This window comes from Nicotiana attenuata, unplaced genomic scaffold (genome assembly GCF_001879085.1).
Source record: "Nicotiana attenuata strain UT unplaced genomic scaffold, NIATTr2, whole genome shotgun sequence".
NCBI classification, from domain to species: domain Eukaryota; kingdom Viridiplantae; phylum Streptophyta; class Magnoliopsida; order Solanales; family Solanaceae; genus Nicotiana; species Nicotiana attenuata.
In genome coordinates, this window is record NW_017670313.1 from 681,852 (window position 1) to 688,170 (window position 6,319).

The 6,319-nt window shown below is 46.2% G+C and overlaps 1 pseudogene across 1 annotated transcript in view; it reads left to right on the forward strand.

The window, feature by feature from the left end:
- The first annotated feature begins 2,664 nt into the window (after positions 1-2,664).
- The window catches only part of LOC109237666, a 13,237-nt pseudogene continuing 9,582 nt past the window's right edge, over positions 2,665-6,319 (forward strand). Inside the window, exon 1 of the transcript XR_002069653.1 lies at positions 2,665-2,691. The product of XR_002069653.1 is annotated as a photosystem II CP43 reaction center protein-like (transcript). The remainder of the gene's footprint in view (positions 2,692-6,319) is intronic.

The following is a 6,319-nucleotide window of genomic DNA, read 5'->3' on the forward strand; positions in this document are numbered from 1 at the left end:
ACATGGCATCCAAACATACATGCAGGCCATCCACCGAGGTGCGAAGTTCTGCCACCTCTTCCTCCAAAGAAGGCAACCTGGGTTGGCTGGAGTGTGATCTAGAGAACTCCGCCCCAGTTTGGGGTTGCCGAGAGGATCCGACAGCATCATAAGATCTCCTGGGTGGTGCCATGGGTGCTGAGACATCATCATCGTCGTCAAGCTCAATGGGAGTGGGTGCATCTCTGCCCACTTTGATCTTCGAAGCTCTGAATGTTGTTTTTGTGGGAAAAGTTCCATCCGTAGGACTGGCGGGGACATCAACCAGCAGACATAACCTCGTCACAAGTGAGGGGAAGTAAAACCCCTTAGTCATTAGAGGTGACCGGAGGATCATTTCATCTCCAATGATTTTCGCAACATCAACGTCCTTCTTGGTTACGAAGCACCAAACCAATAGAGCCCGTAAGCTGTTCACATCTGACGTGTTGCCCGTGGGCAATAACCTGCTGCAAATAATGGTGAACCAGTATTTAGCCTCCCGTGTGAACGACTTTGAATGAAGGGTCATGTACTCCTGTATCAAAAATGGTCGTCCCCCTGAGCATAGTGACTCAATCAGAGTGTCCCAATCGACCCCTGGGGAATTGTGGTAATAATCAGTGTCACCAGTGAACGGAGGCAGCTGCAAGACCTGGCGAATCTTCGGTAATGAGGCATCTACCACTTTGCCCTGCACAACCACAGAACGGCACATATGTTCCGGGAAGTTCGCGTAGAACTCCCGGACTATCATTGGGTTGGCCGTTTCACGTTCCCCGAACAAGAACTCCATCACCCTCCGTCTGATTTCCTCGTACATGTCCGGTTTTTCTACACGGAGGGAAGCCCTGTCAATAGCGATCTCAGGGACAAAGCTTTTTGTAGCTTTATCATGAAACCTGTCCTCTGCCTCCTCGGACGCGAACCGGGTGGCATCATACGTCGGCACTGCGGAAGTGCTTTCCGAGTTCCTACGCTTCTTTCGGGCCATAGTACCTGCAATCAATTCAGCATAACGATCAGGGGCAGCCAAACATGTGCCAGTCGGATGGATACTCAGACTTCAACCCCCGCTGGCACCAAACAGTTCCCTTTTTGTCAAGCATGGCCAGTATAACCATCTAGTAAGGTGACAAAGTGGACAACATCCACTATTGCCCCCACACCACTATCAATGCCACAATTCCGCCATATAAGACCCCCCGCAAGCTTCCACAAATTAATAATAGTTAAGTGCTACCACCACCCACCCCACACAAAAATTGTCAACTAGGAACACACCCCCGCATCTACACAAATCAACCCCAAACACCATCTACAATACCAAACTTGGAGTCTAAAACCCCATTGCAACCAAAATCAAGAATTCTACACAATAATCACTACATAATGCAAAGTACATAAAACACAAAAAAAAGTAGAACAACTTACTTGAAGATTACCGTGGAGTCTTGGGGACAAATTTGGGGGGTTGTGNGGGGGAGGGTTGTGGAGAGGTAGGGTTTGGTTGGAGAAAGGAAAAAAGAAGAAGGAATAAAAAATGGTGGTTTTGGTTATGGGAAGAAGAAGAATGAAGAGAGAGTGGGTTTTGGGAAGAAGAAGAAGAAGAAGAAGAAGAAGAAGAAGAAGAAGAAGAAGAAGAAGAAGAAGAAGAAGGAAGAAGGAGGATTTTGGGAAGAAGAAGGAAGAAGGAAATTGAGAGAAGAGGAGAAGAGGAGAGAAGTGGAGCAAAAGTGGGCGGTGGGTTATGGGGAGGGCGGGGTTAGGTTAGGTTAATTAAAGGGGGAAAAGAGAAAAAAAAAACAAAATTCCTGCAGATCCTACCTGGGCCTGGTCCGACCTACCGCAGTGGACCAACTTCAGAGAGGGTCTCTGACCGCGGTCCCACCGCGGTTACGCCGCGACCGCGGTGGACCAACTTCAGAGAGGGTCTCTGACCGCGGTTATGTCGCGACCGCGGTGAGCCTGTTCCTGGATGCTAATTTCGGGGTTCTTTTCATTGTTTTGCCCCTTAGGCACTATTTTTACCTCTTTTAATGCCTACCTTTCCCATGTTATGCCCAGGCTCGTGATGCAAAGTCCTCCGCACTATCCTGCATATATACAATATGTTTGAAATTATACTATCGTGGGTTGCCTTCCATGAAGCGCCTGATTTAATGTCGCGACACGACGCAGCACGAGCGCAATTAAGATTCGCTCAACCTCTCTTTTTTTTTACATGACATTACAGACAACACTTACAACACATTCGTGGGTTGCCTTCCACGCAGCGCCTGATTTAACGTCGCGGCACGACGCAACACGAGCGCAATTAAGGCTCGCTCGACCTCTGAGGTTCAGTCAGGTGGATCTCAGACCCTTCCTTTGGTTCGTTCATGCCTACATATAGTTTCAATCTCTGCCATTGACTCTAAATGTACGAGAGTCTTTCTCTGCGGCAATCTCTACAACACCTGAAGGGAATACTTCAATCACTCGAAACGGTCCAAACCATCTTGACTTAAGCTTACCAGGGAACAGCCGTAATCTTGAGTTATAGAGCAATACCATGTCTCCGGGTTTGAAATGTCGCTCAACAATGTTCTGGTCATGTAACCTCTTCATTCTTTCCTTGTACAATCTTGTTCTCTCAAAAGCAAGATGTCTGAACTCGTCAAGCTCATGCAAGTCAGTGATTCTAGTTGTGCCTGCGGGCTCAATATCTAAGTTCAGCTGCTTCACTGCCCACCACGCTTTATGTTCAAGTTCCACTGGCAGGTGACATGCCTTTCCAAACACCAACTTATATGGTGACATGCCAATTGGTGTTTTAAAAGCAGTTCTGTAGGCCCAGAGTGCATCATCTAGCTTTCTCGCCCAATCAGTTCTTGTGGCGTTCACAGTCTTGGTTAACACACTCATTATCTTTCTGTTGGATACTTCAACCTGCCCACTAGTTTGCGGGTGATAAGGGGTGGCCACCTTGTGGCGTACATCATACTTTGCAAGCAACTTCTCGAAGGCTCTATTGCAGAAGTGAGTGCCTCCATCACTAATAATCGCTCTTGGTGTCCCAAATCGGGTGAATATGTTCTTTTTCAAAAATCCCGCCACTACTCTTGCATCATTAGTGGGCAACGCAGTAGCTTCTACCTACATGGACACGTAATCCACAGCAACAAGTATGTATTTATTGCCAAAGGAGCTGACGAAGGGACCCATGAAGTCAATCTCCCAGACATCAAACACTTCCACCTCTTGAATCGGGTTCATGGGCATCTCGTGGCGACGGGAGATGTTCCGAGTTCACTGACATTCATTGCAGCCCTTCACCCATAGGTGCGCATCTCTAAACACTGTCCGGCCTCAAGAACTTTCGCAGCTGTCCTGACCCTTCCAAAATGTCCTCCATATGCCGATGCGTGACAAGCCTACAAAACAGAAGATTGTTCTATCTCGGGGACACACCTCCGGATCATATTGTCAACACATATTCTAAACAGATAAGGCTCGTATCAAATACATGCGGCTATCACGATAAAAGTTTTTTCTTTGGACAGATGAGAGGTCATAAGGAACTATACCACTGGCCAGGTAATTACCAAAGTCTACATACCATGGCGCTTCCTCAAGACTAGTAGCGAGCAGCTGCTCGTCTGGAAAAGTTTCCAGAATATCCTCAACCTCAACCGCATTTTCAGCTCCCTCAAGTCGAGATAGATGATCAGCGACTTGATTCTTTGTGCCCTTACGGTCATGAATTTCAAGGTCGAATTCTTGCAGTAGCAACACCCAATGAATCAGGCGCGGCTTAGACTCTTTCTTCTCAATCAAGTACCTGAGAGCTGCATGGTCAGTGTATACAATTACCTTAGACCCAATCAGATACGATCTGAACTTGTCGAAAGCGAACACCACAGCCAACATCTCCTTCTCAGTGACAGTGTAGTTCAGCTGGGCTCCACTCAGCGTTCTACTAGTATAGTATATTGGATGCATCAGCTTGTCTTTCCGCTGTCCCAACACTGCCCCCACTGCGTAGTCACTAGCATCACACATCAGTTCGAACGGTGATGCATCACACATAAGTTCCCAATGCTGTGACCAGCCTCTTTTTCAGCTCCTCGAATGCTACCCTGCAATCATCAGAAAACAAGAAAGGGTGATCTTTTTCTAACAACTTACAGAGAGGGTTGGCAATTTTGAGAAGTCTTTTATGAATCGCCGATAGAAACCGGCATGCCCGAGGAAGCTTCTGATTGCCTTGACTGAAATCGGAGGGGGTAGCCTTGCTATCACATCTACTTTCGCACGATCCACCTCAATTCCTTTGCTTGACACCCGGTGCCCCAAGACTATACCCTCTTGTACCATAAAGTGGCACTTCTCCCAATTCAGAACCAGGTTAGTCTCGATACACCGCTTCAGCACACGAGTCAGATTTATCAGGCACTCATCAAATGAGTTCCCCACCACTGAGAAGTCATCCATGAACACCTCCATTATATCCTCTACCATGTCAGTGAATATGGCCATTATGCACCGGTGGAATGTGGCGGGTGCCGTGCATAGGCCAAAGGGCATCCTCCGAAAGGCATATATGCCATACGGGCAAGTGAAAGAGGTCTTCTCTCTGTCCTCCGGTGCAATGGAGATCTGATTGTACCCTGAGTACCCATCCAGAAAACATAAATGTGACCTCCCTGCCAATCTGTCTAACATCTGATCAATGAAGGGAAGTGGGATGTGGTATTTCCGGGTGGCTAGATTTAACTTTCGATAGTCCATGCAAATTCTCCAGCCCGTGACGGTTCTTGTAGAGATCAGTTCATTGTTATCATTCTTAACTACCGTCATGCCACCTTTTTTAGGAACACATTGAACTGGGCTAACCCAGCTGCTGTCAGAGATTGGGAAAATGATTCCCGCATCTAACCACTTGATTACTTCTTTCTTCACCACTTCCTTCATATTGGGGTTCACCCTTCTTTGGTGTTCCCTGGAAGGTTTGTGTCCCTCTTCCAGTAGAATTTTGTGCATACAGTAGGCGGGGCTGATCCCCTTTATGTCTGCCATGGTCCACCCAATGGCAGTCTTGCACTCCTTAAGTACCAGCAACAGTTGTTGAAACTGCACATCTAACAAACTAGATGAGATAATAACAGGTAATGTGGAGTTAGGTCCAAGAAATTCATACCTGAGATGGGCGGGCAATGGTTTTAACTCCAGCTTTGGTGGTTCTTCGATTGATGGCTTGACTGGAGGAGTTTCTCGATTTTCCAAGTGCAAGGGCTCAAATTCTAGAGTTCTATCCCAGAACCCTCTACCCTCTAGCGCCAACACCCATTACGCCAGATCCTCTCCATTTACCTCATCCAAATTCATTAAACGTGCAGCAAGGGGGTCCTCAATTGTCAGCCTTTCATCGTCAGTCTCTACAATTACATCCACGGCATCAATAAGAGAGCAATTGGCGAATTCACTTGGTCACCTCATAGATTTCTACACATTGAATGTTATTTCTTCATCGTTTTATCTCATCTTGAGCTCCCCAGTCTCACAATCAATTAGAGCTCTCCCCGTGGCCAGGAACGGTCTTCCCAAAATTATGGGAATCTCTTCATCCACCTTGAAGTCTAGGATCACAAAATCTGCAGGGAACACAAATTTCCCTACCTGAATCAGCACATCATCCAGGATACCAGAGGGTCGTTTCACAGTCCAGTCAGCCAGCTGCAACAACATAGAGGTGGGTCTAGCTCTTCCAATGCCCAGCCTCTTATAAATTGCCAGGGGCATAAGATTGATGCTGGCCCCTAGATCACACAGTGCCTTAGCAAAAGCAAAATTACCAATAGTGCATGGAATTGTAAAGCTCCCTGGGTCAGACAGCTTTTCCGCAATTGGTCTAGTTACCACTGCACTACAGGTCTGAGTAAGAGTAACTGTGGCCATGTCTTGAAAATCAAACTTCTGGGACATCAAGTCCTTCATCATTTTTGCATAAAGAATATATAGAATTAGAATCGATTTTTTTAGCATTTAACCCCCTTTTATTTTATGGATTTCGTTGTTCAAAAAATGATTTGTAGAGAAGAGAGAGATTTTTTTTTCGGATTTTTGAGTAGAATACGATTGTGAAGTGTATAAGAAAAGAAGGTTTGTATGGCTTAACCACGTGTGGAGATACAAAACCTTTATCACTTAGTTTTCGACTTTTCAGGAATATCTTAGCTGATGAATTAGTAGTTGTTGTTCTTGTTTCTTTAGTACCTTTAGTAGTTCCTATACCTGTCATGCTCCTTGGCTTATTTAC